Raw genomic sequence first — 12,703 nt, forward strand, 5'->3', positions numbered from 1 at the left:
CAACAAAAGCAGCAAAACTCATGGAAGTACCTCGCAGAGCTCAGAGTCAGGAAGGAGGGGGATGGTTGCCACACAGCGGATGTGGGGTGTGGTCCCTGTCCTCCAGCAGGTTGGCAGTGCCCTCTTAGCGACACAGAGTAGATCTCACTGTTACCAGCAGTTTTCAGGTTTAGGCTGAAATCTGATGAGGAGGATGGTAGGGAGAGCCCTGCGAGCGAGGGTGGCCCTGGGCCCTACAGTCGCAGTTGGCTGCAGGGTAGAGGCTGTGCCCCTGGGTCCCATGATCGTTTCTTTACAGACTCTGCCTCCTTGTGCCAGTCTCTTCCCCACTTTGTGGCTTTGTGGCCAAGCGCCTTTGATTTTGCTGCTGCAGCCTTTACTTAGATCTGTCTCCCTTGTACCCCTTTAGCCCTAGAACTTCCTTTTTCCTTAAAACCATTTTTTTACTGGTGTTTTGAAAAATGCCGCATGCAGATGTTTAAAGAGATCGCAATAGCAGAATGGGGGGCCGTGGAACATCAGTCCTCCTCTCACCATGACCCCACCTCCCTGTTCTGTCTGCAGAGAGGCCCCCCGGCGTGAGCCTGTCACCACAGGGACACCACAGGGGAAGTCTGTGAGGATCCGAGGGTGCTTATGTGCTCCTCTCCCCTACTTTTTAGAAAAACAGGTTGTATGTTTTAGAGGAGTTTTAGGTTCCCAGCAAAAGTGAGCAGAGCACAGAGTCTACACGCAGCCCCGCTCCCACACGCACAGCCTCCCTGTGTCACCATCGTGCCTTTCGGGGTGATTTCCTGGGGGGATAGCGCGCTGTGTACACTGCTCATCCCTGGCTTTTTTCACACGGTGAACCTTATAAATGTGTCCTCTTCGGTGCTCTGTGTGCTTTGGAGCGGCCACCTGGCGTGTTCCTCTGTGTAAACTGTGCTCAGTGACTCTGTCTGCTCCGTCGGCCTCGTTTCTCATGGAACTAGAGGAGAACAGTGACTAAACAGACTATGAGATTCTAACAGTCCTAAAAATACCTTCCGAAGTAATGTGTATTCACTGAGGAAAATGAATGAGGGGGCACAGACTGTCCAGAAGCCCAGGAGTGGGCGTTGCCTTTTTTCCAAAAGGCTTTTGGTTCATAGAATAAAAAAGAATGAAAGCTGACACGCAGATTTGGGCATCTCCAGTCGCGAATGTTTCTGTGGCAGGTGTTCTTGGAGCATCAGTGACTCACTGGTGTGCGCTGTGGCACTGTCACCTGGTGGTCCTGGAAGAGAGAAACGTGTGATTTAACCCAGCATTTACCAAATCAGTTAGACCACAGGGCCTTTTCCTTCCTTTCTAATTGGCCTGCTGTCACCTTGAGGGAATTTTTTTTCGGAGGAGCCTGAAAGGTTATAGAAGTACTAAGTTCTCATTTATTTCATCCAGAAAATATATTTCTTTGAAGTTTTTCATTAATTTTAATTTACACAATAGTTAAAGAGTACACTCAGAAGCATAGGTAAATCTCAGGCCCCCTTTGACCGCCCCGATCGCAGTTTGCTCCCAGAGGCAACTGCTCTTCTGGAGCTCACCTTTTGTGTTTGTTTTTTTAATTTCAGTGATCACAGGTTTTAGTTTCTCAGATGGCTGGTTGAGTTTTCGGAGTGCAGTGTCCCTCCCGTCACTTGGAAGGGTGATCGTGTCTGTTGTGGAGTCCTGGTGCCCGGTTCCCTCCGAGGCTCTCAGCAGCACTTCTTTCCCTGTAGAGTTTGGTGGCCTGCGCCCTGGGAAGCTGGCTTTTCCCAGGGTTTGGTGATTCCTGATTTTGTGTTCATTTTTGTGCTTGAGACTCCTGTTACCCTGTCTGTGAATGTTGTCACTGTTCCACACCTGGTCTCTAGAAATTTTTAGGCAGTGGCCTAGGGTGTCCTGCGCTGGTTGCTGTTCTGCAGGAATGGAGTTCCACTTCCCGGCTGTCACCAGACATGTCCCCACACTCTCTGGGCTGGGTGCCACTTGGTTCAGATTTTGTATGTGTTGGGAAGGGGGCAGGAGGTGGACTCGTGGCCCTTCTGTTGTCCTGCCTTCAGCACGCTGGCCCTCCTTATTTGGGAGAGACCAGAGCTGGGTCCATCTCTGCATCTTTGACCCCTCCACGCAGACCGGGGCTTGAAGCCTCCTGCTTGGTCTGTGGCCTTTCTCCATTCCACTTAGTCTCATACACATTCGTGCAGGTATGTAAAATACTTCCCTGAAGCCTGGTGGCCTCCTCCCTCCCTCCCTGAGGCTTCGAGTCACTCAGCCCCGTCTCAGGACCCAAGCTCGTTGGGTGCTTTCTCTCCGGTCCCTGTCCTCCTGCAAGCCTCATGCTCTGCACTTCAGACTTCTGCCCAGGGGGGCGTCTCCTGCTGTTCCTCCTCCATCCTCGGCTCATCCCCTGATGTCTCTGTGGACCTTCCTTCCCCTCACAGGAGGATGCTGCCCCTTGCGCGCCGGCTCCTTTTCTGTCGGCCTCCCTCTCCGGCCTGTGCACGCTCGCTCTAGTGCTGTCCAGGCCGGGCCTCCCTGAAGTCTCTCGGGTGCATTTTCCCAGCATGTATCACTTTCTGCATATCAGACTTCATTCGTGTGCGTAAGTACGACATAGGCTTGAGGGGTGTACCCTGCAGCTAATTATCCGAAGCAGGTTGTAAGTTAGAAACCCAAAAGGTTATCCTGCCTGAACTGCCCCCTCCACGTGCAGCCTGGCCTGCTCTCCTGATTCTGGGGAGGGAAGTACTCTGGGCACCGGCGCTGCCTCCGTCCACCTGCTCAGCAAGGTACCATCTCAGCACAGGGCTCACCCCCGTCTCTGCTGAGGAGTCGGGGCCACCCCTGCATGCTGCTGAGGGCCCCCCGACCCCGTGATCTTCCCTCTGTCCCTAGTCACCAGCTCACCTGGGCCCAGACCTGGAAGGCCCCTGGAATACTTGGTAGATTTAGCCACATACTGCTTAGTAGTGGTTCTTGCAGGCCTGATGGTGGTCTGTTCAACCACCAGCAGGCGAAGTAATACTAGTTAGCTCTAAGTCATGAGGTTGAGCTGGAGCCCACGAGACACCCCGGGCCTGTCTTACAGTTGAGGCTGCTACCCCCTCAAAGCTTTCACTTCCATCCCTGGGCAGCTTCTGGCCGACTCTAATTCAGAACCGCCTGGGGAAGGGGGTTCGGAGAGACGGGCCCCCTTAGCCAGGGTGGCACAGCACACACATCTGTTATGGGTGCAGTTTTCAAGTGCAGTCTGGTGTATTTTTACAAATGAGCATTGCCGTGAATCACCACCCAGAACAAGATATTCCCAAACGAGAAATAACTGGAAGTTTCCCCACGCGCTCCTTCTGTGTGCCACCCACTCCCTTACAGTCGCTGCATATTTGTGTGTCCGTGATTTTGTTAGATAAGCCAATGACATTAAGGCTGCGCCGTCTGCATTCCTACTGCGAGCCTGTCCCCACAGCTGGGCAGTGGACTGTGTGTGCCGAGCTTTTGAATTTTTACTCTTTGGAAGATGAGATACACTCATATTTTAATGTTTATTTCTTTTATCATGTGTGAAGTTGTATGTAGTGTCATGCATTTGAGGGCTGATTGTATATCTTTTTTCTGAGAATACTGTATGTCTTTTGCTCATTTTTCTGTTAGGGTTTGTTACTTTTTTCAACTTTTAAGAGCTCGCTCTCTGTATTGGGGAAATTAGACCTCTATCTGTAATATATTATAAATATTTTCCTCCAGTTTGTCTTTAGACTTGGCTTATGATAGGTTTTGCTCCAAGCAAAACTTTTTTTTAATATTTAAAATGTTTGTTTCATAAACTTTATCAGTTTTTTTTTTTTTTTTTTTGATTTTGAGTTAGAAAGCTTTCCCTGTGTTGAGTTCAGGAAGGATTTCACCCATTTTCCTGTGGTACTTGTGTGCTTTTTTTCTATAGTTCTGTGAAAATAACCCTTGTGTAGTATCATTTTTTATATCTATGCCTCTGATCCATTTGCTCTCTTTGTACGTGTGAGGTGTGGATCCAGTGTTACCATTTCCGAAATGGCTGTTCAGGTGTCCTTATGACATCTGTTAGGGACCGCGTTTTGCAAGAGGACTTGACAGGTCTGAGCCCCAGGGGATGTGAACCTTTGGCTCAGCCTTGGTCCTCCCGGAGGCACTGGTGACACTGCCCGGGTCCGCACATCGTCCAGAAGGCGTGTCCCACGGGCCACTAGACTCCTGCTGAGCGGTGCTCCTGCCAGGGAAAAGCTCCCTCACTTCCCTCTTTTAGGGTGCCTCTGAGGCACCGCTTCAGCACCTACTCCCCGAACGTGTCTGAGCGGACTTGACTGCTGAGCCTGGGTCAGGGACAAGGCGGTGGCAGAGCTGTGTGCCTGTGGACAAGTCACAGTTCTGTCCTGGATAAATGAGGGGATGGTGCCGGATGATCTCTGCGGTCCTTCCAGCCTCCGCTCTGTAATGCTGGGGGCACAGCATTTGCACAGAGCACTTGTCCTGCATGGAGCCACAGCGTCCCCTGAGTGTGGCCCGAGCCCTGTGCGTGCTGCTCGTCGGGGGCACAGGGCCGGCGGGTGGCTTTGTCTGTGGGGAAAACCTGTGTGGCTTGGAGCCTCACAGCCAGCTCCTTGTGTTGTGTTTACTTTTCAGACCCGTAAGTTTATATCAAGAGGTGATTCTCTGAAGAGTTGCTAAGCGTTCATTTATTTAAATAGTGAAAACTAGGTTTCCTCCTAAACTTCTTAACCTTGCCAGACCATGCTCCATGTTTGTAAGAAATATTTTGTGCCACTGCATTTGACTATTCTAGGTGAAGTCTACCAGTGTCGCTTCAGTAGCGCTGTGCTGGTCATGAGTTTTCAAAAAGGTGACTAACTTTGAGCCCAGAATCAAACAGATTCACACACGGTTGTGTGCCTGGAAAATTCACAGTGTGATGAGACCAGGCAAAAGATTGTTAGGGTTTGTATCTAAAATTGAGCTCTTTTCCAGGCTCAGATTAATTATAAACATGCTGCCACCTGCCTGCTGTCTAGAGGGACGTGTAGAGGGGTGTGGGTCAGAGGACAGTGCATAGGGCCCAGTGTCACCAGCTCCCTCCAGGCCGCCAACACTCCACGGTGTCCCTCCCTTTGAGAGCTGCCCATCAAGTAGGACTTCCTGGTTTCATGTACATTTAAACAAGTGGAGTAATCTGCTTTAGGGTTTCTTTATTCCACTAGAAGTTAAGCTTATATATTGATCAGTTTTTCTTACCTAGGACTTTTCCTGGAGACATGACCATTAGAGGATTTTAGCAGGTGAATTGCATGTGTGTTAATTTATTATAGGTTACATTTGTTCAGTAACTGTGACTAGAACCCTGGAAGTTAGTTTTTGTTGAAATTTTAGGGCCATTTGTGAAATGTTTGTAAGCAAAATATATCCAGCCCTTTGACTGAGTAACTTGAAATATGCTCAAGGATCTGGAGGTAACACACATTTCTCTTTGTCTTTCCCTTTCTCCCAGGGAGTGTGTGTGGGGCTTTATTTTTACAATGCTACAGAAAGTCTCCTAGGGAGGCCACCTGTTCACGGACATCTGCCTGCACAGCTGACTGGTCTGAGCACTGATGTTGTTTGCTGTAGAAGTTGTCCTGTCATCACCTGTTCATTGCAAGTGTGGACAGCTTCCATGGGGTCACGGGTTCGGGGCCGGCTGCCGAGGAGGGTGGCAGTGCCCCCAGGAGCCGCCCTGTCCCACCTGTCTGGGCTTGGCTCCCAGGCTTCCCTTTTCCTCAGTTTCCTCTGTTCCGGCTGCTGGGGCTAAAGGCATGGCCACACTCCATTCAGAGCATGGCCCAGTATGCACTCACAGCTGTGGGCGCCGGGTTCTGACCCTCAGCGCTGGGGGTGGGTTGTCCTCTGCCTTCCCACACACCCCCAAGGGTGGGAATCAATCAGGCCAGTGATGGGAAACTCCAGTTATTTGCAACGCCTCTTCCTTTCACAGGCCGCTCTGATGTTAGAGGAGGTGTGTCTGTTCACGGGCCTACCCTTCTCCCCTCGCATCCGACATGCGTGTTGTGTCTCTTGTGTGCTGTACCAGGCCCTGCTGTAGGTGCTGGGGGGACAGGGGGTGCTTGCAGGCTCACGGTGTGGGGACGGGGACAGACAGCTGTAGTCCAGTGTGCTGAGTGTAAGGAAGAGGTCAGACAGCTCCCTTAGACATCCGAAATGCTTCCTGGCGAGGGTGTGCTTGGCCAGGGCTCCAGGAGCCAGGGGCGGGGGCTTCCCAGTCCTCCAGCCTGTGTGTCGGCAGGCAGGCAGGCGGGCGGGCGGGCACGCCAGGTCCCTTCCCCGGAAGGGTGCAGCCTTGAAGGAGCGTGTGAGGCGGGTAGAGTTGCGGCCAGGCTAGTCCTTGGGTCTGCTGTCTGGGGCCACCTAGGATGTGTGGGCGTGGAAAAGAATCATGATGCAGTTCAAATAGACTTTAACAAAGACTGAAAGTTTTTCCAAGAAAACTAAAATCCCTTATTGCAAATTTTGTGAAAAGTATAACGGTCACAGGTTGGGTAGTGGAATTACTTCATGTGGAGTGTCTTGTGGTGTTTATGAATTCAGTGTAAATTGCAGTTGTTTCATCCTCCATCCAGTACTTAAACTTTTGATCTCCCTTTTCTTTTTTCCCCCAAAGTTAAAGCATCAGGTTCTTTTCACCTTTATTTTCATGCCACAGTCATATTTTCCTCTATTTCTTGGAGGTAGTTGGTTCGTTAGTGTCCTTTGGGGAGAGTGTGTATGGGTAGATTTGAAGCCTTAGGGGTCATCAGTGGTGAAAGTTTTTTTCCTGTGGTTAGTCTAGCTTTGGTGGTGGTGAATATTACACATACTGATGGTTTTTTAAAAAGGGCTTGTGGTAGAGTCTGGTATGCTGTCTGTAGAGAGTCTTGTGGTGACGGGATGGAGCACGTTCCTATTTCTCTGTTTTGCCTCTTCTGGGACAGGCCTACTTGGTCGTCATGGATAACAAGCAAGTTTTAAATTTCAGTTAAACATGTGTGACAGTGCCTTACACCTTAATTTGCATTAATTTAATTATAAGAAAGATTACATTTTCTGTGCAGTGATTTAAAATTGGTGTTTCCTTCTGTTAACTACTCCAGTACCTGGAATCTGGGTATTTCCCTTCTGTAGAGTTTCACAAATAAAACTTAATGTGTCTTCTTATTTGCTGCTTTTCTTTTTCCAGTTGATTCATTGAACTTTGTGCAGGGAGTTTGCCACATCTATCTTGTGTTCAGTGATTTCCTTTATGTTGTTAGATTTTAGAAATTTCTCTCTCTTTTCAAGTCGTAGGTTGGATGTACCGTTCCATTGTGTACAAGGGGCTTGAGACTGTTCTTTAATATTGTTTGATTTCTTTAAAATGAATTTTACTGTGACTTGATCAAGTTCTGTGTTATACCCCTTTGGGTCTTTAATTGATGTTATGGTAAAACTGCATATTAACTTGCAGTATATGTTATCATTATACTCCCATTAAATACCCTGTTAAAAGCAGGTATATCATTGCTTTGTTCATGGCTTCCTTTCCTTCTCTCATTAAATTCAGTTACAGAAAGTTGCCCTGGAGGGTTATAGACAGATTTCATGTATCCTGAGTTCAATTAATATCCACATTTTTAATGTTCGTGTTGCATTTAGGAATGGCATTTTCTTTGCCACTGTTTGTTATAGCTTGTGGCAGTTAGGAAAGCAGTTAATTAATTATAAAAGTAATAAAGGCAGGCTTTAGAAAATTTGGAAAATAGAGAAAATTATTCAAGTTCCATCAGTATTACTATACTGTTGAATTTCCTTCCAATTAAAAAAATTACATTTGTTATTTCTTTTTTTAGATCATTTTAACATTAGAAAATACTTGGCCACTATAATAGGTGAATTACAAGTATATTTAAAAGTAAACTCTTCCTCCTAATTCTGTAGCTAATGTTAATATACCGCGAAATATATTCTTGCATACCTTCCTCCATGCTCACAACACACACACACACACACACATACACACACACACACACAGTTTTTAAAAATTGAGATACAATTCACACATCATAAAATACCTATTATCATATGCTATTTAGTGTTTTTAATAAATTTGCAAGGTTGTGCAATCATCACTGCTATCTAATTCTGTTCCAGAATATATTTATTATCCCCAGAAGAACTTTATACCCATTAGCAGTCACTCCTCATTTCCTCCCAAACCTCCCAGGCCTAGGCAACCAGCATCCTACTTTCTGTCTATATTTGCTAGTTCTAACATTTCATTTAAATGGAATCATATAATATTTGGCTTTTTGTGTCTAGCTTCTTTCACTTAGCATAATGCTTTTGGGATTCATCAGTGGTATAGCATGGGTCAGGACTTCATTCCTTTTATTGGCTGAATAATACTTCCTTGAATGGACGGACCACATTTCGTTAAGTCATCCATTGATGCATATTTTGGTTGTCTATTATGAATAATGCTGCTGTGAACATTCACATACAAGTTTCTGTCTGGATACATGTTTTCGTTTCTCTTGTGCCTATTCCTAGGAGTGGAATTGCTGCGTCACATGGTAACTCAATGTTTAACCTTTTGAAGAACTGCCAGACTGTTTTCCACAGCGGCTGCATCATTGTACACCAGCACTTTATGGGGCTCCAATCTCTCCACGTCATTGCCAACACTTGTTATTATCTATCTTTTTGATTGTAGCCATCCTAATGATTTTGATTTGCATTTCCTAGTGACTACAAATGTTGAGTGTTTTTGCATGTGATTATTGACCATTTGTATATCTTCTTTGGAGAAATGTTTGTTCAGATCCTTTAATACAGTTTTTTTTTTTTTTTTTTAATACAGTTTTTAATTGTGTTGTCTTTTTATCATTAGATAGAAGAGTTCTTTACATGTTCTGGATACTAGGCCGTTATCAAATAAATGATTTGCAAATATTTTCTCCCATTTTGTGGGTTATCTTTTCTCTTTCTTGAAAATGTCCTTTGAAGCTCAAAAAGGTTAAAATTTTGATGAAGTCTGTCTAGTTTTTCTTTGGTTGCATATACTTGTGGTGTCATATTTAAGAAATCATTGCCTAACCCAAGATCACAAAGATTTACTCTTATATTTTCTTAGAGTTTTATTATTTTAGCTCTTGCATTTAGGTCTCTGATCCATTTTGAGTTCATTTTTGCATATGATATGAGCTATTGGTTTAACTTTATTTTGCATATCCAGTTATTCCAGCACCATTTGTTGAAAAGACTGTTCTTTTCCCCATTGAATAGACTTGATACTCTTGTTGAAAATCAGTTGACCGTGAATTTGAGAGTTTCTGGACTCTCGGTTCTGTTCTGTTGATCTCCATGTCTGTCCTTACGCCAGTACCGCATTGTCTTGATTACTACACCTTTGTTAGTAAGTGAGCTTTGAAATTGGAACCTTTGTTCTCCTTTTTTAAGATTGTTTCGGTTATTCTGGATCACTTGCATTTCCATATGGATTTTAGAATCAGCTTGCCAGTTTCTGCAAAGAAGCCAGTGGGGGTGTTGATAGGTATTGCATTGACTCTGTATATCAGTCTGGGGAGTATTGTCATCTTAACAGTATTTAAGTCTTCCAGTCCTTGTACTTGAGATGCCTTTCAATTTTATTTAGCTCTTCTTTAATTCTTTTCAACAATGTTTTCTTTTTGGAGTGTAAGTTTTTATCATTTTTTTGTTAAATTTATTCCTAAGCATTTTATTCTTTCTGATGCTGTTGTAAATGGAATTGTCTTAATTTCTTTTTCAGATTGTTCACTGCTACCGTTATGAAACCCAATTGATTTTTTCATATTGATTTTGTAACCTGCAACTTTGCTTAACTCTTTTATTAACTAATAATTTTTAGTGAATTCTTAAGCATCTATCTGTCAGTCTATCTATCTATCTATCTAGATCATGTCATCTGCAAATAGAGATAGTTTCACTTCTTCCAGTCTGGGTGTCTTTTATTTATTTATTTTCTTGCCTAATTGCCCTGGCTAGCACCTCCAGTACAACACTGACTAGAAATTATGAGAGCGGACATCCTTGTCCCGTTCCCAGACTTGGGGAAAAGCATTCAGGCTTTCACGCTTAAGTGTGATGTGAACTGTGGGCCTTAGTCTTTCTTTACTCTCATGTTTTGGTTGAGAACACCTCCTAGTAACTCCCTGGGAAGGTGACCATTGAGAGAAAGTTTTTGAGACCTCTCCAACCTTCCTGATTTTCCTGGGATTAAAGGGTTCTTGGGATCAGGGACTTTTAGTTTTATGGGCAAACCATTGCCCATGACTGAGCAGGTTCCCAGGATGTGAGAATCCAGTGCTGAAGCAAAGAAAGCCCCAAGGAAACCACGGCAAGCCGGCCACTCTACCAAATGTGTGAATGTGTCTGTGTTTTCTTTATACTTGATTGATAGTTTGGCTCTATGTAGTGTTAGGTTGGCAGTGTGCCCTGCATTCCCTTGTTTTCTTCTGGCTCACAGTGTCACTCTTAGGGAGTTGGAGGGCGTTCGGATTCTTGCTCTTGGTGGGAAGCTTACTCTTCCCAGTGTTCCTGCTCTTCCAAAAGTGTATCCTGCTTCTCTGAGTTTGGCTCTAGTTCAGTTTGATGTGCTTTGTGCCTGGTGGGCCCGTCAGACTGATGGGCACACTCTGCAGATACTGCAGGTTTGGTTCCAGACCGTTGCAATAAAGCAAATGTCAAAATAAAGCGAGTCACTCCTCGTGCATAAAAAAGTTAGGTTTACACTATAAGTCTGTTAAGTGTGCAATAGTATTATATATCAAAAACAATACACATGCCTTAATTAAAAATACCTTATTGCTAAAAAATGCTAACCATCATCTGACAATGAACATAAGGTTGCCATAAACCTTCAATTTGTAAAAAAAAAAAAAAATGCAGTATCTGCAAAGTGCAATAAAATGTGGTAAGCCTGTGTATTCTGTCTCTGACTTTTTTCTCTTTTTTCTGGGAAACTCATGCACGATCTCCTCACCTGTATCCTCCAGTCCTTGTATTGAGTTGGTTTGTACTCTGCTATCAGTATTCATTTCCACAAGTTCTTTCTTTGTTTTCTGAAAGGGGTTGTTTTTTACATAATATTCTGTTATTGTTTCAAGGCTGCGGTGTCTTCTCACTGTTGTGAGAGGATGGACACACACACGAGGATGGAGATGTGTGTATGTGTGTGTGTTTATCTGTCTCCAATTCCCTGTAGAATAAACCTCTAGGGTTTTGGAGGGTGGGGGGGGGGTAGTTGCCTCTTCGTGGAATAGAAGAGGGGGCTGACTTCTTCCTAGACAGATTCCTTAACCTGTCCTCAGTATTTAGCCCCACTTCCTTACTTCCTAAGGTAACTTGTGTCCCCAGCTCGAGAGCCTTTGGGGGTTCTGTGGTATAAGAAGTGTGTGTTTGGTTTCAGGTATGAGGTGACTGGGACATGTGAGTGGAAGCGGTTAGCTGACAGGGACATGTCAGTCTGAAGTTTAGGGAGAGAAGCAAAAGCTGGAGCCAGGTGTGAGAGTCATCATCTTGGCAGTGGTGGTTGTAACCGTGGAAATGAAGTTTTGTCTCTGAAGGGAGTGAGAAGGGCAGCGGCCAGTGAGAGACTGGGGGAAAGCGTTCTGAAGCTCTGGGGACTGTTGAATCCGGTGGAAGAAAAGGAATCCCTGAAGAGGGGTAAGACAATCCCTGAGGCTGGAGGGGGAATCTGAGGGCGGTTTGGGAAAGACTTGCTGGCCTGAGCTGGGACAGTGGGCAGAGCCGTCTGGCGGGGGCAGGATGGGACTCGGTGGACTGAGAGTGAGTTCGAGGAGTTGAACTCACCCATTCAACCATGTGGCCACATTTGGGATGGCAGGACTTGGTAGATCAGCAGATCGTTCTGTTCATGTGCTCTTTGCATACAGTTTTGACGTGGAAGAAGATTGATTGATTGATTTATATTACAATGTATTTGACTTACAATACTGTATTAGTTGCAGGTGTACAACATATAGTGATTCAGCATTTTTATAGATTATACTCCATTTAAAGTTATTGTAAAATATTGGCTATATTCCCTGTGCTGTACAATATATTGTATTTTATTTTGTACATGGAGTTTGTACCTCTTAATCCCCTACCCCTACCTTGACCCTCTCTCTGGTAACGATTAGTTTGTTCTCTATCTCTATGAATCTGTTTTTTGTGTTGTTATATTCATTCGTTTTATTTTTTAGATTCCACATATAAGTGATAACATACAGTGTGTGTCTTTCTCTGACCTATTTCACTAAGCAAAATCCCCTCAAGGTCCATCCATTGTTGTTGCAAATGGCAAAATTCCATTCTTTTTTATGGCTGAGTAATAGTCTATTGTGCGAGTGCGTGTGCGTGTGTGTGTGTGTGTGTGTGTGTGTGTGTATGTATGTATCACATCTCCTTTATCCATTTATCTGTTGACGGACACTTAGGTTGCTTCCATATTTTGGCTATTGTAAATAATGCTGCTATGAACACTGGGGTGCAGATATCTTTTCGAATTAGTGTTTTTGTTTTCTTTGGATATATACCCAGGAGTGGAACTGCTGGATCATATGGTAACTCTATTTTTAGTTTTCTGAGGAACCTCCCTACTGTTTTCTGTAATGGC

The 12,703-nt window shown here is 44.9% G+C and overlaps 1 protein-coding gene across 1 annotated transcript in view; it reads left to right on the top strand.

The window, feature by feature from the left end:
• NUDCD3 (NudC domain containing 3) overlaps positions 1-12,703 on the top strand; it is a 73,993-nt gene that overhangs the window by 18,383 nt on the left and 42,907 nt on the right. The gene's annotated exons all lie outside the window — the stretch shown is intronic.

This window comes from Stenella coeruleoalba (assembly GCF_951394435.1).
Source record: "Stenella coeruleoalba genome assembly, chromosome: 9".
NCBI lineage: Eukaryota > Metazoa > Chordata > Mammalia > Artiodactyla > Delphinidae > Stenella > Stenella coeruleoalba.